Below are 24,423 nucleotides of genomic sequence, written 5' to 3' on the forward strand. Positions count from 1 at the left end.
TTCTTTCTTTTTTGGCATCAAAGAGCCTGAAGCCTTAATAAAGTAGAGAACTTACTTAAACTCAGCGATGAAGAAACTGGGCCAATGCTTGAGTCACTGTTTGCCAAAAAATTTTAGAACGATTACATTTTAAGTATTGTTCCATTTAAGAGGTAGAAATCACAGCTGCAGAACAAAACTGCCACATACCCTTATCACTGAAGAGCGCTTTGTACAACCTCAAGTGAAATTAGATTTCTCATTAATGAAGCAAATAAATCTGAATTTATTTCCTGAAGAGACAAGATATGGATTCCAGTAATGGTGTTTTAAAACACACTCTTGTGTACTTACCTAACATTACAGTATTTTAAACTAATAGAAATCCTGGCCATCCAAAGTAGCTTCATTAATTTCACACTGTGCACATAGAAATAAAGAGCTAAGCTCAGCATAGACTTCCCAGATCTTTCAATCCCATCTATTTACTTATTCCTGTAGTGTCATTTACTGTGTTGTTGGAGGTAGCTACTTAAGCATATCTTTCAGTGAATGAACTAATGCATCTTAGAAGTAAAGTCCTTTTCATTACTGAAATTTCTCCTACCTAAGCTGGAGAAGAATTTTTCAAAGGAAAGAAGAAAAGAGAAAGATTAAGCATCTCTGAACTGTTGTTACAGGTCTTCTGTTTCCATGTCTTACACATTAAATCAAAGAACAAAAATTTTGGATTCAATAATAAAGCAATAGAGTAGTCATGTGCTCCCAAGAGTGAAGTCTGACACCTATATTTCTTGACATATATAATCTCTTTTATTCATGGTTTCATGTTGTCACATTTTAGGAAATGTTGTTTCTAAGATAATTGGGAGTTTTGTTTGATACAGATCTGCACGCAATCATCCATGTTTCTTGTAACATCTGTGACAAGAATGCTCAGATATGATGTTCAACTCTACTATAGAATATAAGGAATGCAAGAAAAAAGATAGAGGCCACTTGAGTAAAATTATGATTCTCCACTCCTCAGGTTTGTAGAGATGCCATTTCTATTGCAGAGGCTCCTTTTAGGCAGACATTCCATTTTGACCTTTATCAGCTATGCAGGCCGTGTGCAGTGGAACCCACAGAGCTTAATTCAGATAGAAGTGCTTTATTAACCACAGATCTCTTCCTTTATAATCTTTGGATGTCATTAGAAATATGAATGTGCTATTTTTCTAGGCCAGGCCTCAAATTGGAGGCCTACCATACAACTCAAAATATGAAGTTATGGAAAGGCAAGTCATAAAGGTACTTCCCTCAAAATTGACAAACCAGGTGTTCCGATGCTCCTGAGTTCAAATGAATTACTCAGATCACTATTGAATTGCTATTAAAAATAGATTACTGCTGAGCAAATAGACCCAAATTGAGATCCTTGGGGAAATAGTTTCAGTGCACTTCATATTATTCACAAAAGCAATTAATACTGGACTGTGTAAGTCACCATCTCAAATGCCATGCAATATAGACTAAAAGGTAAAACTAAAAACAAAATCATATCCTGAGGAATCTAAAGGTAAAGGGCACAGGTAGACATAGAGAGACACAAGGGATCCAGTGTCATTGGTATGCAGATACTCAGAGGGGACAGACCACCACAGTAAAATGTCTTTAGTCTGAGGGGTTGCTAAGGGATTGTCAAATTTCTTCTTCATAATGTTTGATTGGGGAAGAAATTATGCAATATGCAGATGTGTGGAGATATAAGGCACATGAGAGGAGACAATCAGGACTCAATAGAAACAGAAGCCAGGTCAGCCAAGGCACATTAAGGAACGAAAACAAGTGGGAGAAAGAAGTGGTGAGCCGAGCCGCAGGCTGCAGAGGTCCTTTGTTTTCCACACTGTCTTTTACAATGATGCTTTGATAATGGACTTAGCAATTGTAAGGAAGAGGACATGGTGACAACAGGTATTAGTCGAGGGATTTTTGAATCAGGTCCTGAAGAAAACTCTAAAACAAAATGTTCATGCTCCCATTAAAGTTTCTTGGATAGAGAATAAGATTTTAAGCATGTTAATCATTTAACCATTTGATTTCTCAATGTACTTTATGTCAATACATCACATCATTTTTAAGTAGTCAGGATATTTCCAGGAAATTAATGTTTCAATCATGAAAAGAATTGTGTGTAATATACATGTATATATATAGGTATGTACAAATACAAACCAACAACTAGTTTCTTTTATGTTTATGTTAATTTCAGCTTCTCATTTTTGTCTTTTTCTCTCTGTCTGGCTTTTCATTTTGCATGCATGTGTGTGTGTGTGTGTGTGTGTGTGTGTGTGTGTGTGTGCATGTGCTAGCGATGCTCATGTATGTGAATATGTTCATATGAGTGTTGATGTGTGCGTCTCCTCACAGGCGTGTATATGAGGGTGTGGAGGTTGATGTCATATGTTTTCCTTGATCAGGTTACCACCATATTCTTTGAGGCAGGGTATCTCAATCAAACTCAGCATTTGCAGTCACAATTAGTCTCTTTAGACAGCTTTCTCTACAGATCTGGCTTCTGCCTCCCCAGGCTGACTTCTATACACACCTAGAATTTGTGTGAGATCTGGAGATTAAAAGTTAGAGTCTCTTGCTTGTACAGCAAGGACTTAAACTACTGAGCCATTTAAACCTTAGATTTTATAGATTTTATTTTCTTTGGAGTGGTTTTGTAGGTACTATACTGGATAATCATTTTGGGGGGAACTATTACACTTGTATGAAAGTCCTTCCAGATGTATTTACATATATTTACCTTACATTTAAAGATTATTCATTGTATTGTAAAATCTTGCTGTAAGTTTCTAAATCTGTTATAATGAAATAGATAGACCCTAAAAAAAAAAAATAAATGTTTTAGTGGCATGGATTAGTTGTGGTGTCCTTAAATTCTTTTTCCTACCTTTTAAGCATCTGCTTTATAGTTCACTTACTCTCATTCACTTTAGAGATTCAGAAATACAAATGAAGCACAAGAACATTGTGCTCACAGCTCGTCCAATGGCCCAGGATCTATTCTTGTCTCTTCTTGCTTTCAAGAATTTTAGTCTCAGTGCATCTTATCAACTCCTTTGGGAGCAGAGTCAACAAACCGATTCTTCTCAATGTTTGTATGTATTCTTTTCTATATTATTAGAAAGTGGTTCCTACTATATATAATAAAAATGTTGGCTTGAGTTTTTACACGGTATTCTCTAGAGGAATGCCTACTATATTTTCAACTTTATAAGGCATTCCTTCATGTCTGCAAAATCCACAGAAATGTGTTTTATTTGATTAACATTTGACATTTCATTGAGATCTAGATCTTTAAAATTCAATTTTATTGCTGTATACTTTTTACAACACGTACCCTTTCTCCTTGGAATCATATAATGAATTACAAATTCAAAAGATGATTTCAGGAGTGTTCTTTCACTCAGTCTCCGCAGTTCCCTGACTGTACAGGTAGTATTTTTAGATAAAGATGTTGAGTTACTTGCTTTTTGTTTTGTTTTACCTGAGGTCTTATGTTTGTATTTGCATTTATCTTATCTTTTGACATCAAACATTTATCATTGTAAGGGTCACCCTCTTTGTATCTAAAAGCATAAATAGAAAAAATTCCTTTGTAAGGAAAATGTAGCTCACTTCACTAAGTTCTAAATGAAAATAGTTGCACTGAACTAAAAGTGAATTGGGGACATTCAAGATGATTTATTGTTCTCCATTATACTTTGCATTCTCTTTGGTGGGAAGGTATAGGGAACAAGTTCTATATTCGTGGCCAGTTTCTCTAGGTTCAGATTCCATTTCCAATGACCTTTCAAGGTGCAGAAATATCTAATGTGAAGATCAGAAGGTTGGTAGATCATTGATCTTGGTCAGTAGTCACCGAGATAAGATCTTTAATAAACTTAGTACTTCACCATAGTATTCAGTAATTGTAGTAATCATTTCCATTTTTGAGCACAAGAAATGAAACAATACTAACTTTGTAGGCATGCAGATGCAACATGTGGCTCTTATAAGGACTTCAGACATGATTTAGACATGTGATAAGAAGGGTGTGTTTACATCTTAGCACACCAGAGGTAGCTTCAATTCCAGAGATACATCTCTGTTAAAGGTCATATTATAGAGCCATCAACATCCATCAAATCCCTCAAAACTTAAAGTCCAGATATTTAGGTCCAAATTAAGAAAACTCTTAACAAGTCCTTGAAGCTGAAGGATGTCCAGCAGAGCAGACTTATGCCATTCAACCTGCATCCCAGACCACTTCTTGACCTGCATCCCAGACCACTTCTTCACCTGCATCCCAGACCACTTCTTCACCTGCATCTCAGATCACTGCTTCTACTCAGTCATTTTTGCCCTCCCTCCAGAGGGTACATAGTGATCTTAAATACAGTCCCTGGCAAACTTTAAGACACATGTTACAGAAATGCACTCTTGGGAATCAACTGGTGAGATTGCTATACAAAAACTACCCAATACTAGATTTCCTAACAAAATATTCATAACTATCTATTCTATTTCCCTTTCCTAGGGAGAGCTCTCTGCCCCCTGTCCCTGTCTCTTTTCTGTACCAAACTTCTCTGGTACTACAGATTGTAGCTTGGTTAATGTGATTTCACAGATAATAACTACATGTAAGTGAATAAATATGTATCTATCTTTCTGGATCTGAGGTACCTCACTCAGGATGGTCTTGTTTTCTATTTCCATCCAATTACCTGCAAATTTATGTATTTTTAAAATGGCTGAGTAATACTCATTGTGTAAATGTCCATTTTCTTTATTCACTCTTCTGTTGAGTGAAATCTAGGGTCTTTTCAATTTCTAGCTATTATGAATAGAGCAGCAATGATATGATTGAGCAAGTGTAGAAATACTCTAATATAATCTGTAAATAGTTAGAAAGCAGGGGCTGGAGAGATGGCTCAGAGGTTAAGAGCATAGACTGCTCTTCTAGAGGTCCTGAGTTCAATTCCCAGCAACTACATGGTGGCTCACAATCATCTGTAATGGGTTCTGATGTCCTCTTCTGGTGTGTCTGAAGAGAGCAATGGTGTACTCATATACATAAAATAAATAAATAAGTCTTTAAAAAATAGTTAGAAAGCAGTAATTGGTGTGCTCCCTGGAACTTCTGAGGGAAGAGTGGTGGGGGTTTTTTATGTGTGCCTATCTGATAGTTTGGAGGGATGGTGGGAAGAAATGAGTCACTTGCTGGAGCCTGAAAACAAATAAACATGTGCTTCCCTTTTGCACAGAGGGTTATGTTTTGAGACAATGAAAATCTCTCACAAGCAGGAGAACTAAGTAATTGCCTTAAGCTGCTAAAGATCCCTTCTTACTCCTTAATCTCTTTAAAACACCAATCTTGTTTTGCAGTTTGACTTCAGGTGCAGATAAAACAAATAAAACACTGCTGAGTGGCCAGGCCTCTTATTAAGAAGCCAGCAAAAGAGGGGGAAATACACTGGAAAATCCAAATGTATATTTTAGTATCTCTTAAAAATATACTTTCCTGCGTAGAGGCAAAAAATCTGTTATTCATTTCTTAAAGCCAGAATTCATTTTATTCCTGACAATAAAATAAATATATTATCTTAGTTTAACTAATTAAGGCTCATCATGGTATGGGAGGGGCATTTCTCTTAGACAATATTTTTTTGGTTGCTTTTTTCTCTTGAAAAGAACAAAATTCAGTCCCCTTTTCAACATGTAAGTTTACATACCTTCACAAGGAGATAGATTAAAATGGAGTGAGGAAAGACATGTTTAACTAATGGCTTTTTCTCATGAATCTTCTATGTTAACTATAATTATTCATACATATAAATAAAGATACATCTCCATTACACAGCAATGCTCCTAAACACTACTTGATATTAAATTGCTAAGCTTGAAAAGTCTTTAGACATGTTTAAGATAACTTTTAATTTTTTGATATTATTTTTACATAATTTCTTCTTCCACTTCTCCCCTCCTAATGTCCCAATATACCTCCTTTTTGTGTTTTAAAATTGTGACATTTTTAACTAATTCACACACACACACACACACACACACACACACACACACACACACTGAAGCTGATGAGCCCAGTTCCAGCTTGTACATTAAAATATAAGTCCTGCACCTAAGGCTTCAATAATCAGAGATCATTGAAGAAGGGGAGGAAATATTGTAAGGGCCAGAGCAATAGGAGTTTGCTGTAGATATATGTTTTTCATTATTATCTAAATGTCTTGATTTTTTTTCTCATTTAAAAAAAGACCCTATGCTTTGAAGGTTACTGACAGAGAGCGGAGGATGGAGGGAGAAAGGGAGGTAAGGATGGAGAGGGAGAGGGAGAGGGAGAGGGAGAGGGAGAGGGAGAGGGAGAGGGAGAGGGAGAGGGAGAGGGAGAGGGAGAGGGAGAGGGAGACAGAGAGAGAGAGGGAGAACAATAGTTAAGAGAGCTTGCTTTCCTTGCAGAGGAATACAGTTTGATTCACAGAATCTATAACTCCAGTTTCATGGAATCTGATTTCTTTCCTAGTTTCATGGGCACTTGACTCCTGGTTGGTACACAAACAGACACAGGCAAAATACTTACAGACAGAAAGTCAAAACACATAAATAAAATTACTCTTAAAAGCCCACAAAGCCATGCATGGCCTATGGTATGCTACATAATGTAATTGCCACTCAGAGCTCAAATCTTGATGTTCTTCAACCTAGACACACCTGTCTCCTCTTTGTTCTTCAGACGTTAGAGATATGCTCTTCACTCTCAGGTTGTCATTTGGGAGGCACATCCTGCAAATATAAGCATGGTTCTCTCTCTTCTTCAGACCTGCCTTTATCTGTCATTGTTCAGGAAGCCTCGCCTTACTTGTTCTCTCTGCATTAGTTAAGGTTCTCTAGTGAATTAGAAGTAGGCCTTCATTGTGTCCTCAGACATGGCTAGTGTTTAGTGTTTGTGTCATAGTCCATACAGTCCATTGGAAGGTGATGCTCATGTTGAAAATTATGGTTCTTGCTTGATGTATTTTTTTTTAACTATGTAGTGACTCAGTTTCCACTTTGACTTGTGGACAAATCATATCCTGAGGCTTCAATCTTCAAACTTGGGCTGACTGGTCACATGTGCCCACAGGTGCCTGCTGAGTTTATTTATAGCATCGATGGAATTTATTTTTTTATTTTTTTTTATTTTTGAAGGTTTGAATAAGAAACAAAACCAAATATGCAAGTGTATGGAGGAGGGTATGGGGGACTTTTGGGATAGCATTGGAAATGTAATTGAGGAAAATACGTAATAAATAAAAAAAAACTTTTAAATATATGTAATATTTAGACTCTTATTGAAAAATGTTAATTCCTCCTGGAGGCCTTAAATTAGAAGCAGATTAAACATGATCATGCAAAAGTTGTAGGGTCACATATTTTATCTATTTTTCTTCATCCCAATTCCTTTAAAAATTGTCAATAAAAATGAAGAAAGGAGGAAACATTCGTAGTTTATTAGCCGCACAACAAGAGAGGTAAGGGCAGATTACCCCGAAGCCATGGTTTCACAGCGCCTGACCAATTACTCCTTATGGCTGTGAAGTCATTTCTAGGTTATCAGTCTCAAGAAATATAATGGAATTTTTTTCATTACCAAATATAAAAGGTATAATCTCAGAGTAGTATACAGTAGTAGGAATAGTTCTTTGTTTACCCGGACCTACATCTCCCTGACACATACCAGACCTGTGTTTCAATAAAATTCTGGACATTATATACATTTAAAAAGTTTGGCTTTTATATTATGATGTTCAATCCTACACAATTTCATAGTTTCTTCATTGTAGCTGGTAGTCTCACCTTGCTAAAAGCTTGAGGTCATTTGTTAAGGAGAGGAGAGAAGGTAGTGTTTACACTGTGATATGTTCCTGTTGTTCCAAGTACCAAGATGTTTAGGAACAAAACTGCAGTGCGGGTGGGGGTAGGGTGGCACAGAAGAAGGCAGAATTCAAATGTCTTAGTCACTCTTGGGATCATTTTACTTGAGTTGAAGTTTCATTTTAGTGGCCTGAAGGGAGGCATAGATACACAGAAGATAATTATTGTACAAATCAGAACAATGAACTCTGGTATACATGAGACTTTCCCATATGTCTCTCCTGTGTTCTCTGTCTGCAGGACAACAGCATACACTGTGAACTGAAACATGCCCTTAGATGTATGACCAGGAAGATAAAAATAACACCTTTCTAACATATGTATTTACATGATGCTGAATCTCAGATATAGTAGCACACTATGAAAAAGGGACACAGCAATAATTTTAACCAGGATCTATCATCATATTAAAAACAGAAAAAAAATATGTTGGAGAAATAAATATTTGGGTGGGAAAAAAAGAAAGATGGAAACTGTACTTGCCAAGAGAGAAAAATAATGAGGTACAAGTTTCCCTTGTCATATGAGTCAAGTTAATATCAGATAATGCTTAATGTAACAATGGAGGCATAGGAAAAGAATTTTCCACATGGTTTCATTTCTGTTCCTAGGAGTTCTCTGCTCCAGTTTAGTGTATTTTACAAGGCAGAAGAACAGCTGGGTTTATAGTATAAGAAATCCAGCTCAGAGAATATGCTTGCTTGCAGCTCAGTGCTTATTTGCTTAAGTGTCAGGCAGGTTGTGGGTCTGGGTACAGAAAGAACTGTTACTGCTACAAATATAAACCTGTAGGTGGATAAAGAAGATACTGGCTCAGAAGAGCACTGTAATACATTGTGTTCATTACTACCAACAAAGCCGCCAACATCTAAGATTCTTTACAAGGTGTTTGTCTAGAAATCAGCTGGTACAAGTTCAAGCTCTTAATTGGGTTTGGTGACCTCTAAAGTGTGCTGGATTCTCATTGCAGTATCTTCCATTGTAGTACTGGTAGAATATTGTGCCTGCCTCCTAGGTACATGGGAAGAGAGAGAAAAATCTGGATAGATAAATGAATAGATAGATATCAACAGATAGATAGATAGATAGATAGATAGATAGATAGATAGATAGATAGATAAGATAGATGGATGATAGATGGATAGATAGATAGGTAGATAGATATGTAGATAGACAGATAGTTGATAGACATGGATAGATATACAATCACTTGGTATGTGATAATATTAAGTATAAAAAAGTACTCGATTGAGTTTGAGAAACAAGTCAGTCAGTAACTTTCCTTGCATAAGCATCAAGACCAGAGTTTGTATCTCTAGCATCAATTTAAAGCCACTTAAAACAGTGTATGCCTTCTACTTCAGTGCTTGGGAAATGGACAGTGGATTCTGAAGCACACTGGACAGACTGGCTAGATGAAATGATAAGCTTCAAAATCAACAAGAAACCTTATCTCAAAAGTTAAAGTGTAGAACAATTCAGAAAGACATCTAGTGTGGACCTCTGACCTCCACATGTGTACACACTCACAAACATACAACACACTACATACGCATAAAGAATGCTCAATTAACAAATGTTTCATTTTACATTTGTGTATTATTATACCTAAATAAGTATAAAATGCCCCCAATAGATCAAATAAAGGATTAAAAACATTTATTAATAATTTTGCATAAGCAGTGAAGAAATTTTATTTTACATCTATACCATAGATAGTTCATAAATTTTCACACCGTGTCACATACACACAACAACTTGCCTCTCTAGACAGATACAAGGCTTTCATAATGAGCCTGGTCTCCGCATTTGTGGATTAACAAAGCTTTCTTATTAGATTCTTATATCCTCGATAACCACCTAATTAGATACAACAAAACCACATTTTCTTTAGTGCATCATGGAAAATAAGTAATCACAATTAGAGGGTGTCATTTTCCTCTATTCCTTTGCTTATTGGGTTTTAAATCCCTTAGATGCTTGCATAGATTTCACATCTGCAGATTACCTTGCAATCAGTGATTGGCTATTCACAGTGCAGTGATTAGCATATATGTGAAAGTATATGGTATGCACACCTACTCATTACAATCCTCACAAATATGTACCTTTTTTTATTTGCAGTTTCAAGAGGGTCCATGTAATGTACATCTTACCTTAAATGTTTTATTATATACTGCAGGTATATTTTAGACAATATTTCCCTACTTGGAACAGAATTTATTCCACAATCTCCCACAACTTGAGTTAGCCGAAATCTTCCAGTAGCATTTCTAAATATTTTCTCCCAGCTGCAGGCTTTAGTGTCACAAAATTAGAGCTTAGAATGTATCTAAATCATCACTGAATTTTGAAAAAAAATATGAGCCAGTATAAAATCAAAATAAAAATAAAAGTTACAAAAAAATCAATTCTTCATCTCACCATCTACACAAGAAAACGTATCTAAAAAGTCAAAGTATAGAACAATTCAGAAATTTCTGAGATTCCCATATTAACTCATAATCATGACCATGAATTCCAGGCAGCCTTCTGTACAGTCATGTAGTGTAACAGAAGTCTGGACACTCAGATATGTTTTCCCTATTAGTTTCTCAGACAGAGTGAGACTAAAAAGGTTGCTAGGTTGCATTAAAGGGATGTAAGAATATCCACTCTTCTTCCCATGGCTGTCCTACAGCCAATAGGGGTCTTGTATACTCATATAGAAAATGAATAGCTATTTTAAATAGTGAAAGAGACGTTAACACTGCCTCAGAAAACAAATAAGAGTGCACATTTGATTGTCAAAGAAAACTAGTTGCCAGGAGAGTGACACTGAGGCAGTAAGAGAAGGCTGATCCACAGCATCTTTACTGTCCTCTGCAAAAGACCAACTTTGACACAAGGGGGTAAACTGAGGCAGGCAGCCCATGAGTGGCCAATGCTGACTGGGGTGGATCTAGATACTTATAGGGGCTGCTGTTTATGGCAGCCAGCGGTTTGAGAATAGAAAGAGAAAATTCTCTCTCTCTCTCTCTCTCTCTCTCGATCTCTCTCTCTCTCTTTCTCTCTCTTTCTGTCTCTCTCTCTCTCTCACACACACACACAAATACACACACACAGACACACACAGACACACTGAGTGGATGAAATGAAAAGCAGAGTCCAATAACTTCGTACATATGAATATATACATACCTGCATACATTCATGCATACATAATACACATGTGCATTCATATATCATACAGACCTACAGGCAGACATATACACATTCATACATAAAATGGTTAGAGCAAAGCTGCAGTAAGCAGACTAAGCATTTTATACATCCACAATATACACATATACATACAGTTGGTGGATAGATCAAGCTCCAACACACACACACACAGGCAAGGTTTATATATATACATACATACACATAGTCAATGAGTGGAAGAAACAGGGTTTCAACCCCCCCCCATTCATACAAGCTTTACATATATACATACATATACATGTTTGATAGATGGAAGGAACAATGTTCCAACCTCCATACTACATTTTTCATTCCATAGTTTATATATCCAGGCAAAATCTTTCAAGTAGTTTAAAATTACAATGTGATTACATTTTAGTTTTCTTCTAGTGAATTATCATGAAAAAAAAATGTGATCCCTAACATCTTTACAAGAAAGAACATTATGTAGCACAGGTAAAAAAAAAATTATTTCCAAAAACTCACGTACGTACATTCGTACCTAAGCAACTTGTTATAGATTAAAGTATAAGCAAGTAAGGTAGTTTTCTTAGCCAGCTTCTCTAACTTGCAGGCAGCAATTTGTGATTACAAAGAAAGGAGTGATTATTTTATTACTTATCTTTAAAAGTGATCTAGTAAGAATCACAAAAGAATCGCAAAACTAAATTCTTATATAAAAATCAGTTATATATACTTTAAATCCTCATAATGCATATCTACTCATCAGCAATTCTTAATAAATCATGGCATGGAGCTGCGGGCAAAAATGGGTATAAAATTGGGTATCAATTATCACCAGTCCAGCCTCAGTGAGAGTCATGTCAGCCAGTGCTGTCATTGTTCTTGTTCCCTGACCATAAAATGTCTCTAGTTTAATTAATAAATGTATGCCCTTCTGAACTATAAATTGTTTTCTAGGGTTTTCTACATCAAAACCAGTAGTAAAAGCATCTCAACCTAGCTTCACTACCAAATTTATTTTTCCAAGTGTTTTGTAAGGTGCTGACAATCTACATTGCTAAGTTTTTTTACTCCAGCCAACAATGCCTGAAAGAGATCAAGCATTATCACTGAGTTCCAGAGATACTGTCCAGTGAGGGACCAGAAGTCACTTTAAAATTTCCATACACTTCTTAGATTAATTGGGGTGTGAGGGCAGCAAGCAGAGCAGAGCTATGTAAAAGTAAGAAGTCCTTAGGAAACATGGTCCTCTCTCTGGGTTATGCCACACTGAGGCTCACCCACATGGCTGTGGTAACAGGTGGGCCACATTCCATGAGTTCTAAAGCCCTAATTCATTCCTCCTGCATGGCCTTCGGGAGTCCTCTGTACCTGTTTCCAGATGATTCAGAGGCTGAGCAAGAACATAGACTTCAAGGGATGGTGTGGAGATGGTTTACCATCAGAAATCTAGTGAGCAGCAGAGACAAACATTATGCAGGCACTGTGGGATTCAGTATCCCTCATAGAGGAGAAACTGCTGTGGGCATAGGGGTTTGGGCACCAGGAAGCCTTGTTAGTTTACCTGTGTGTTGTCAGCACGAACAGTAAGTGTATCCTAGAGGCATATTAGAAATGTCAACAGGACTCAGGTAGCAAAGGAAACTGCAACATGTCCAGTCTAGGTAAGTCTGTCTTAATCCTTTTCTAATGTAGAAGAGAACTAGAAAGAGTTTTTCTCTATCTAGGAAGAACCAAGCAAAAGTCAAATACAAGTAATAAGCAGATGCTGAACAAATGATAGGAAGTCTCTTCAGAGCAGATGGTATGTGGAATATCTACAACACTCTGTGTCACTCTAAGATACATGGTTTTGTATCAATGCCATGCTACCTGGCCCCTTCATCCTGACATCTATTGCAACTGACAAACCTTCTGTGATCGTTACTCAATGTGCCACACTGAATTTTACAGGAGGTGATGCAAACTACAGAACTGTTGCCGTGCCTTCCAAGAGTGTGAAGTGGACTGAGGTCCAGCTCAGTGGTGGAATGTTTGCCAACCATATGTGAGGCTCTGAGTTCAATTCACAGTACTGCTCAGGGGCGTGTGGCAAGAGAAACAGACAGAGGAATGGAGACAGAGGGAAAGAGAGACAGAGACAGAGAGAAAGACAGACAGTAACAGAGAGAGGGAGGACAGGACACAGATCAGGGAGAGGGAGACTCTAGTTTTATTTCTACTTGACCTGACTTTTACTTGCATTTTTAATATTTTACACATATGAAGACTTTGCTATATATGTGTATCATGTACATTCCTGGCTCCTGGAGACTAATGAGAGCATTAGATGCCCTGGTACTGGGGACTTTTAGGTACTGTGTGGGTTGCGGGAATTGAACCCCAGACCTCTTCAAAAGGTCTGTGAATGTTCTGAAGTACTGAGCCATCTCTCCGTCCTCCTTATATGACTTTTTAAAATGAATGTCCTTTTCTAAGGATTGCTTAGGATCAGAGCTCTCCAGTTGTCGGCGGGGAGAATTCAGCTGGAAGGACTAGTGGTTGCTATGAAAAAGTATCTTCTGACCATTGTAGCATGGAAGATGGATTGAAAAGGCAAGTTGTTCAATCATGGTGATGGGTAAATTCAGCAGTTTATTGAGAATTGCTAGAAAAATAAGGAGTCTTCTGTTCCAGGTATTGCAATTCAATAAAAGCATCAATGTTACTGCAAGGTAGCCAGCCCAATGGGGCATCTGCAAGCGCCTTCTATCTAGAGTAACACAGTTTTCTTATCCCAGCTGCCCAGACATAGAGTGGCTCAGGGAAAAGCAAGGGGGGATGAGGAGAAAGAGAGAAGAAGGGAGAATGGAAGGAGATTTTTAAAAGAAAGAAAACAAAGGAAGGATAAAGAGACAGGAAAAAAACGAAGCTAAATCTGGAAGGGAAGTCTCAAGTGTTCCAATACAAAACCCAAATGTTAAAGAAGAAGAAATGGAGACAAAGAAGTTTAAACGATTTGCTTAATAACACACAGCTAATGACAGAGCATGGATTAGAATTTACTCCTTCAGGTACTTGAAATAATGTTCTTTCTTAATATACCACACTCTTAAGTTATTTAGTACAGAGTCTAAAAAAAAAAATACTAAGCAGGTTTTAACATTTATCCCTTTGAATATTGCAGGCAAGTTTGAGAAAAATAGTAATTGTGAATAAAAATTGATTCAAGGATTTTTAAACAGGTGCTTCCATTTGTAACGAGAAAAATAGAGAACCTTTCTCTAGTCAGTTGAACATGAATATTATGTGAACAAAAATGCAAATTGCAGCATCTTTCACTTGCCTCTCTTTCCTCACTCCCTGAAGACCCTTTTGTTTCTAAGTAGAAATTAGCTAGAGAAAGAAGTCCCTGTGTCTGAAAGGCAGGGCCCCCACTTATCAGACCCCTACGGCTGTGTTTGCTCCCCAGTCCTCATTTGGCTAGATAGGAGAATCCTATTGACATTACATTCTTAAATATTCAGATATTCTTTTATTCCAAATAATTGGGGATTGTCCAAGGAGGAAAACGATGTGAAAGGGGGGAGAATAAGAGACAGCCCACCAGAATTTCATCACCTTTTACAAACAGTTCATCATTATAAAAAGTTACTAAAATCACAAGAGATCAAGAAAATTAACACTTAGTACAGAGAAATAAAAATATGTCTTGACTATATTGGTGGCAGGGCACAGAAGATAAAAGCCAGCTGGCAGTAAGAGAGCAGCCTGGAAGGAGTACTGGAAATAAACCAGGCAGACATCTCAGCACACCCCATGACAAGAAAGAGAAAGGAGGGTTTTGTTATTTCTGGCTGAAGTTATTAGATGAGCCAATATCAAATGCAAAGTGCTTTGAGCCCGTTTTAGCAGCTCTTTCTTGTATCCTTTCATTATTCAGGAGCAATCTTTAGTGTCCTGATCACTTCGCTTTCAACCTTCTGCAGTTGCTCCATCATGACTCACGTCCCTGAAGATCTTGTTTTCAAAATGTACCCTTCAGTGGTGTCTCATTAGTACCAGGGGATACTGCAGGGCCAGCACATCAACTTACAAGTAAAGGCATTATGGTGAGTGTTATTTCCAACTTTAATCTCAGGTTCAAACACAGATCGTATAGCTAAAATCTTAAGGATATATCAATGTCAAAGGTAGGAAAGGAGGTCAAGCTGAGTGCGGAGAGCTGCTGGAAGCTGAAATCCTATCAAGGCAGCAGGTCATCCCAATTCCCCTTCATGAATTCTTTACAAACCAGGGACTGATGGTCTCTAAACCAGTTAAGGTTTTGTTGCATTGTCACGCAAACTGCCTAGAATCTCTATCAAAGGAGCACCTTCAGGGCTCTGCAAGGTTGCAGAAGGTTTCAGCTCTATTCTTGGTCTGTCTACATTGTGTTTGTTACAGAGACATTGGTGTGTTGTTATGTTCATTTCTAGACCAAAGCAATCTCTTGAAGCTACTGAAGTAGTCACATGCCTTTTGGTTGCTGTGGATGATGCACACATCATGAATTAGCAGGGAGTGTCTGGCACATCTCCATGAATTCAAACAATTTTGCTGATTTAAAATGTGAAACTTGGAAGAGTAAAGGACAAACACAAGAATGTAGATAAGAAGAAGGCAGGCAGAATAAAGGGGTGGGTGGGTAGGAGGAATGAGGATGCAGAGACTAAGAAAAGAAATGGAGTAGGTGACAACTATGAGAGGCAGAAGCTGTGGGTCCAGATTGACCAAAACTTCTCTGGCTTCGTTCAGTTCAGGATTTCAACAGGACAGTTATTTTACAGTCTCCCAAAGAAATTGTGTTACTGAAAATGATGTGGATATGAAGTTAGCATTAATTACCCATATTAGATTTTAGGACAAATGCAAAGTGCCTTTGCTTATAAGGAAAACTGGTAACTTATTTTCTAGAGTTAATTTCATAAATGAGAAAACAGGAATTTACATGCCGAAAGAATGTTGCAGATGGGAAATCAATTATAGATGGAATAGAGATGAGATATATAACCATAGGTGAATTACTATAGAATATCTGCTTATAAAAGCATTCTAGCTTCTGGAGCAAGCCCAACTGCTCTGAGGAGCCTGTATCCCAGGGAGACCTCTACTCTTCTGCTGTCTTCCCTCCCACCTTTGTCAGACCTGCTGAGCCTGAACCATACAAGTTAGCTTCCCTTTCCCCACCCCTCTTCCCTGTTCGCTGAGTCCTCTGGGCACGCCAAGCTGCCCTGATCAGTCTGCCAGCCCAGATAGACCTCCATTCTCCCACCACATCTCTTCTCACCTTAATCCTGAAACATAGAGACTTGTAGATTCTGAACCATACAGACCTGTAGATCTGGGTGTCCATCAGAGGCCTGCCACATCAGGACCATCGAGGTTCCAACACCTACTACAACAGAAACAGCCAGAGACCAAGGCCATTCAGATAGCTAGAGGTCATCTAAAGAACACAATCAACAAAAGCTAGGGCAATATGACACCTTCAGAGCATAGCTAGCCTTTTACAGTAAGCTGTGGATATCCTAACAAAACTGAACCACAGGAAAATGTGACTTCTCAATATAGACTCTAAAAGCTAGAATGGGAATGGACAGATAACTTGCATCCTCTAAAAAAACCACAGATACCATCCCAGACTACTATACCTAGCAAATCTCTAAATCCCTATTGATGGAGAAAACAAGATATTTCAATAAACATCCAAATTCAAACAATATCTATTCATAAATACAGCCCTACCAAATATACTAGAAGGAAAAGTCCAACCAAAGGAGGATAACTACATCCAAGAAAATACAGGAAATAAGTAATTGCATACCAGTATAACAAGGGAAGCACACAGAAACACACACACACACACACACACACACACACACACACACACACACACACCACTAACATCTTCATAACAGAAAAACAATCCCAGATCATTAATATCTTTCAATGGACTCAATTCCCCAACAAAAAGACACAAGCTCACAGAATGGATACAAAAAAACAGTATCCCTCATTCTGCTGCATTAGACAATACCTCAGAGTAGAGGGCCCGAAAAAGATTTCCAAGCAAACAGGTCCAAAAAAGCAAGCTGGAGAGTTGGAGTAGCCATCTAATATCAAATTAAATATACTTCAAACAAAATTAATCAAAAGAAACAGAGAAGGACAGTTCATATTCATCAAAGGAAAACTATACCAAGATGATAGCGAAATTCTGAACACTTATGCACCAAACAAAAGGGCTTCTGCATTTGTAACAGAAACCTCGCCAAACCTTAAATTGCACATCAAACCCTACATATTAATAGTGGGAGACTTCTGCACACCACTCTTACCAGATGACAGGTCAACCAGACAAACACTAAAGAGAGAAATAATGAAACTAATAGACATAATCAATCAAATGGGCCTGACACACATCTATAGAATATTTCACCCGAACACAAAAGAATATATCTTTTTCTAAGTACCTCATGGATTCTTCCCCAAAATTGATCATATAGTCTGTCTTAGTCATTACCATTCCACATTGATGTTCATCACCAATAGAAGTCAGGACAGGAACTCACACAGGGAGGGAATTTTGAGGCAGGAGCTGATGCAGAGGCCATGGAAGGGTGCTGCTTACTGGATTGCTTCCCCTAGCTTACTCAGCCTACTTTCTTATAGAACCCAGGACTACCATCCAGGGATGACATCATCCACAATGGGTTCGGCCCTCCCCCTTGATGACTAATTGAGAAAATACCTTATATCTGGATCTCATTGAGGAGGCTCCTTTCTCTGTAATAACTCCCTCTTGTGTCAAGTTGACAAATAAACCCAGCCAGTACATAGTCAATAACTAAGGAAGCATCAACATATACAAAAAATGTAAATAATGCCTAGTATCTTATCAGACCACCATGCATAAAGGCTGGACTCCAACAACAGAAAAGACACCATAAAACCTACACACAGATGAAATCACAAGTCTCTACTCAATGATCATTGGGTCAAAGAAGAAAAAAGAAAGAAAAGACTTTCTAGAATTCAAAGAAAATGAAGGCACAGCAGACCCAAATTTATGGGACACAACAGAAGCAGTGTCAAGAATAAATTTCATAGCATCAAGTACCTCCATAAAGAAATTAGAAATCTCTAATACCAGGAATTTAATAGTAGACCTGAAAAGCTTCATTTAAAAAACAAACAAAAAAACCCAAAACAAACAAACAAACTAACAAACAAACAAACAAACAAACAAAAACAAGCCTTCCAAAGAGGAGTAGAAGGCAGGAAATAATCAGAATCAGGGATAAAATCAGTCAGAAACAAAGAAAACAATACAGAGTATCAATGAAACCAAGACCTGGTTCTTTGACAAAATCAAAAGATAGACAAACCCTTAGGGAAAATGAACAAAAGACAGAGATGGTATCCAAATAAACAAAATCAGAAATAAAATGGGAGACAAAACCACATACACTGAAGAGAGTCAAAGACTCATTAGATCTTACTTCAAAACCTGTACTCCACAAAATTGGAAAATTTTAGAGAAATGGATGATTTTCTAGACAGATACCACTTACCAAAGTTAAATCAAGATAAGGTAAACTATTTAAACAACCCCATAACCTCTAAAGAAATAGAAGCAGTCATTAAAAGTCTCTCAACAAAAACAACAACAAAAGACCAGGGACAGATTGTTTTAGTGTAGATTTCTACCAGACTTTCTTTCTTTTATTTTTTATTAGATTTATTTCATTTACATTTCAAATGCTATCCTGAAAGCCCCCTATGCCCTACCCCCACCCTGTTCCCCAACTCACCCACTCCTGCTTCCTGGCCCTGGCATTCCCCTGTACTGAGGCATATGATCTTGGCAAGACCAAGGGCCTTTCATCCCATTGATGGCCAACTAGGCCATCATCTGATACATATGCAACTAGAGACACAGTTATGGGGGGTACTGGTTAGTTCGTATTGTTGATCCTCCTATAGGGTTACAGACCCCTTTAGCTCCTTGGGTACTTTCTCTAGCTCCTTCATTAGGGGTCCTTTGTTCCATCCAATAGATGACTGTGAGCATCCACTTCTGTATTTGCCAGGCACTGGCATAGCCTTACAAGAGACAGCTATATCAGGGTACTGTCAGCAAAATTTTGCTGGCATATGCAATAGTGTTGGGTTTGGTGGCTGTTTATGAGATGGATCCCCAGGTGGGGCAGTCTCTGGAAGGTCCTTTCTTCCATCTCAGCTCCACACTTTGTCTCTGTAACTCCTTCCATGGGTATTCTGTTTCCCATTCTAAGAAGGAACAAAGTATCCACACTTTGGTCTTCTTTCTTCTTGAGTTTCATGTGTTTTGCAAATTTTATCTTAGGTAGTCTAAGTTTCTGGGTTAATATTCCCTTATCAGTGAGTGCATATAATGTGTGTTCTTTTGTGATTGGGTTACCTCACTCAGAATGATATCCTCCAGATCCATCCATTTGCCTAAGAATTTCATAAATCCATTGTTTTTAATAGCTGAATAGTACTCCATTGTGTAAATGTACCACATTTTCTGTATCCATTCCTCTGTGAGGGACATCTGGGTTCTTTCCAGCTTCTGGCTATTATAAATAAGGCTGCTATGAACATAGTGGAGCATGAGTCCTTATTAAAAGTTGGAACATCTTCTGGGCATATGCCCAGGAATGGTATTGCTGGATCTTCCAGTAGTACTATGTCCAATTTTCTTAGGAAGTGCCAGACTGATTTCCAGAGTGGTTGTACAACCTTGCAATCCCACCAGCAATGGAGGAGTGTTCCTCTTTCTCTACATCTGCACCAGCATTTCTGTCACCTGAATTTTTTATCTTAGCCATTCTGACTGGTGTGAGGTGGAATCTTAGGGTTGTTTTGATTTGCATTTCCCTTATGATTAAGGATGTTGAACATTTTTTCAGGTACTTCTCAGCCATTCGGTATTCCTCAGTTCAGAATTCTCTGTTTAGCGCTGTACCCCATTTTTTAAAATAAGGTTATTTGATTTTTCTGGAGTCCATCTTCTTGATATATATATATATATATATATATATATATTGGATATTAGTCCCCTATCTGATTTAGGATTGGTAAAGATCCTTTCCCAATCTGTTTCTACCAGACTTTGAGACAAGAGCTAATACCAACATTCCACAAATGATTTCATAAGAGAACTTCAGGTGGATTTCTCTTATGAACATTGATGCAAAAATACTCAATATGATACAGAATCTAGTAACACATCAAAAAATTATTCAACATGATCAAGTAGGCTTCATCCCAGGGATGCAGGGATATATAATCAACTTAAAGAAAAATGTCACATGACCATCTCATTAGATGCTGAAAACAAAAACCTTCTGCAAAATCCAACACCTCTTCATGTTAAAAGTATTAAAGATATCAGGAATACAAGACAATTGCATAAACACAATAAAAGCATTATACAACAAGCTACTAGCCAACATCAAACTAAATGGAGAGAACCTTAAAGCAATTTCACTAAAGTCAGGGACAAGAAAAGGCTGCACCCTCTTTCCCTACCTATTCAATATAGTAGTTGAAGTTCTAGCTAGAGCAGTAAGACAACTAACTAAAGGAGATCAAGGGGATACAACTTGGAAAAGAAGAAGTCAAAGAGCAAATGTGGATGATACAATTGTATAAATAAGTGACCCACAAAATTCTATCAGAGAACTCCTACAGCTTCAGAAAAGTGGCTGAATAATAGAAAATTAACTCAAAGAGATGAATAGCCAACCATTATACAAATGATAAAGTGGCCAAGAAAGAAATTAGGAAACCATACCCTTTACAATCTCCACAAATAATACATAATATATTGGTGTAACTCTAACCAAGCAAGTGAAAGATCTGCAGGACAAGGCCTTCAAGTTCCTGAAGTTAGAAGTTAAAGAAGATATTAGAAGGTAGAACAATCTTCCCTGATCATGTATAGGTAAAATTAACATAGTGAAAATGACCATCTTACCAGAAGTAATCTACAGATTCACTGCTATCTCCATTAAAATTCCAACACAATTTTTTTATAGACCTCGAAAGAGCAAATCTCAGCTTCTTATGGAAAAAATAATAAGCCCAGGATAGCCAAAACAGAATCTCTGGAGGAATCACCATTCCTGACCTTAAGCTGTACTACAGAAAAATAGTGATAAAAACTGCATAGCACTGGTACAGCAACAGACACAGTGATCAATGGAATCAAATGGAAGACCCAAAAAACTCACACACCTATAGACAGTTGATTTTTGATAAAGAAGCCAAAACCATGCAATGGAGAAAAAAAAAAGGCATCTTTAACAAATGGTGCTGATCCAACTGGATGTTTACTGTTGGGGATTGGTTCTAATATTTGGATTTAATCCAGAATCTGCATGTCCAAACACTGAAGATCCTCGTCCACAGCTGAGTTTTGACTGATCACTAAAGATGCCAGTGGCTCATGTTTGGACAAAGAGAGACAGGGCTGCCTTTTCTGGCCTCAGTAGGAGAGGAAGTGCCCTAGCCTTGCAGAGACTTGAAGAGTCAGGGAGGAAGGATAAACAAGGGAGCTCCACCAGCTCAGGGAGGGTGGGAGGGTGGGATGAGGGAAGGATTGTGGGAGTGGGTGACCGAGAGGGGAGCAGTGAACAGGATGAAAGTGAATAAGTAAAAAATAAATAAATAAATAAAAAGAAAGGCTTTCTATACTACTGATGACAGCCTATTACAGACCAAACACTTTTTAAATTAACTTTAACTTTCTCCTAATATGAATAGAGGAGTAGCTACAAAATAAAATATCAGATATGGAACTCTCTCCAAACACACACACACACACACACACACACACACACACACCCTCAAAACTTATTACTTACTGAAGCATTTTCACAAATAACCTTTCTCTTTCTTTGAGAGTCAATACTGCATTATGTGAATTTCAATGGCTTAGGAAATGCTACCCTAATAACTTTAATGAAATTAACTGAATAATTTTAAATAATGTAGAATTAAGAATGCCAAATTTTTTAGTATTGTGTCAAAACAATTCAGAGGAAAATACTAGAAACACATAAGAAAGCACGAAGATAACAGGAGTTGTCGGGCGGACAATGGATTAAGAGCAATTTTTTCTTAACATTCCAGTCCATTTTTAAAAATGTCCTATAATGAACATTTTCCATGGGCAATGTATCATCATTATTTAATTAGAATATATCACTGGTGTTATTGCTATCAAAGTGGAAAGAAAGTGAAATCCCAACTTCTTGGTGGATAACACCCCTACAATTCTCTGGAAGTTTAACATCAGTGTAGATTTCTGATTTTTATATTATATTCTGTTTAGTCAGACTTCACAGTTATTTTCCAGTTGACCCAACAATAAATGCAAGGCTGGTTGGTACTGACTGAAAGCCTTAAAGACCACCATAGTTCAGTAATAATTTCATCTTCCCAAAATTTTACAATTTCTGTACATGGTGGTGTACATTTGCAATCTCAGGACTTTAGAGTTGGAAGTTGGAAGATCAGGAATTCAAGTCCAGTCTTAGGAACATAGAAAGTTTTGTGCCTGTCTTAAAACATTATCAAAGAAAGTATATAGTCATATATATAACAGACACTCAGACTATATTATCTGCTTACAACTATGCTAGTGTATTGACAGATTCAAACCCATCTCATGTTAACATGTTAACGGTAAACACACATGAACCAAAGTAAAAATGAGTCTGTACAACTCATTTGCAAAATTGTCTTCTCAAAAAATGAATTTTGTTATTTTATTCATATAAAAACTTGAACTAAAGTTTGATCTACTCTAAGGCACACCTTAGAATGATCAGAGAAACAGATATTCATTAGAATAGTGGCTACTGTCTTTAACATATAAATTTTAGAGATTGATAAAATTTGCTAAGATGACAGAGAAGTGAGAAATTCCAACCACCTAAAACTCATTTTCCCCACTTTGTCCTATTTAATAATAAATTCAGCACTTACACACCTCCAGCTAGTTCAACAGGTAGTTCTTCCTTTCCTCCTCCTCCTCCTCCTCTCCCCACCTCCTTGTCTTCCTTCCTCTTCTTCTTCTCCCCCCCCATCAGCCTATTAAAGAGAATGTTACATGAAACTATGTTTTGTTTTCCAGAAAGACCTATAATTTTCCTTTCTGCAGACATTCAATTAAGTACTTTTTTCTGGATTATATTTCCTTAAGAAAGAATTTCAACTTATTTTCAGCAAGCTGTCCACTCTTTGGAAGCCATACTTTCCCATTTAATAGTGACTACTGGCAAAATATCAGCTGTAAAATCCCAATTTAAAATTATGCCTGTAGTCGTTAAGGTTCCATTATCTTTCTGTACTTGTCACAAAATTCCAGGGAATATCAAATGTGAAAAATAAAACTTTATTTTGATTCACAGTTATAAAGACTTCCATCCCAAGGACATTTGGCCATGTTCCCTTGAAATGTCATGGTGGGACCAGAAAATAGAAAAGGTTGTTTGCCTCATGACAGTTGCAACTGATAAAGGGAGAGGAGTCTAGAATCCAGGATTCCTTCATTGGCAGAACCCCATCACCTAATTAAAACCCTCCCTCAGCATTACATGCTAGTACCTCTCCCCCACCCCCAGAAATTTTCACAATGATACCACATGCTAGTGCTAGCTCTTCCTACCTGATCATTTGCACAATGACATGCAATTTTACCTGGACATTTGCACAATGACATTCAATTATTTTTGTTTTTGTTTTTTATGGATAAATAAATCAATATTTATTTGTTTGTTTTTCAATTTTTATTAGATATTTTCTTCATATACATTTCAAATGCTAACCCGAAATTTCCCTATACCCTCCCCTTGCCCTGCTCCCCTACCTACCCACTCCCACTTCTTGGCCCTGGTGTTCCCCTGTACTGGGGCATATAAAGTTTGCAAGACCAAGTGGCCTCTCTTCCCACTAATGACCGACTAGGCCACTTTCTGCTACATATGCAGTTAGAGACACAAGCTCTGGGGGTATTGGTTAGTTCATATTGTTGTTCTACCTATAGGGTTGTAAACCCCTTCAGCTCCTTGGGTACTTTTTCTAGCTCCTCTACTGGGGGCCCTATGTTCCATCCAATAGATGACTATGAGCATCCACTTCTGTATTTGCCAGGCACTGGCATAGCCTCACCAGAGATAGCTATATCAAAGTCCTTTCAGCAAAGTCTTGCTGGCACATGCAATAGTGTCTGGGTTT

The 24,423-nt window shown here is 37.5% G+C and overlaps 1 long non-coding RNA gene across 1 annotated transcript in view; it reads right to left on the reverse strand.

Moving 5' to 3' along the window:
* Gm11351 (predicted gene 11351) overlaps window positions 1–23,212 on the reverse strand; it is a 45,284-nt gene extending 22,072 nt beyond the window's left edge. The window contains exon 1 of the long non-coding RNA NR_045062.1: window positions 23,177–23,212. This is a non-coding gene — a long non-coding RNA (predicted gene 11351). The remainder of the gene's footprint in view (window positions 1–23,176) is intronic.
* Window positions 23,213–24,423: the final 1,211 nt, after the last annotated feature.

This window comes from Mus musculus, chromosome 13 (assembly GCF_000001635.26).
Source record: "Mus musculus strain C57BL/6J chromosome 13, GRCm38.p6 C57BL/6J".
NCBI classification, from domain to species: Eukaryota; Metazoa; Chordata; class Mammalia; order Rodentia; family Muridae; genus Mus; species Mus musculus.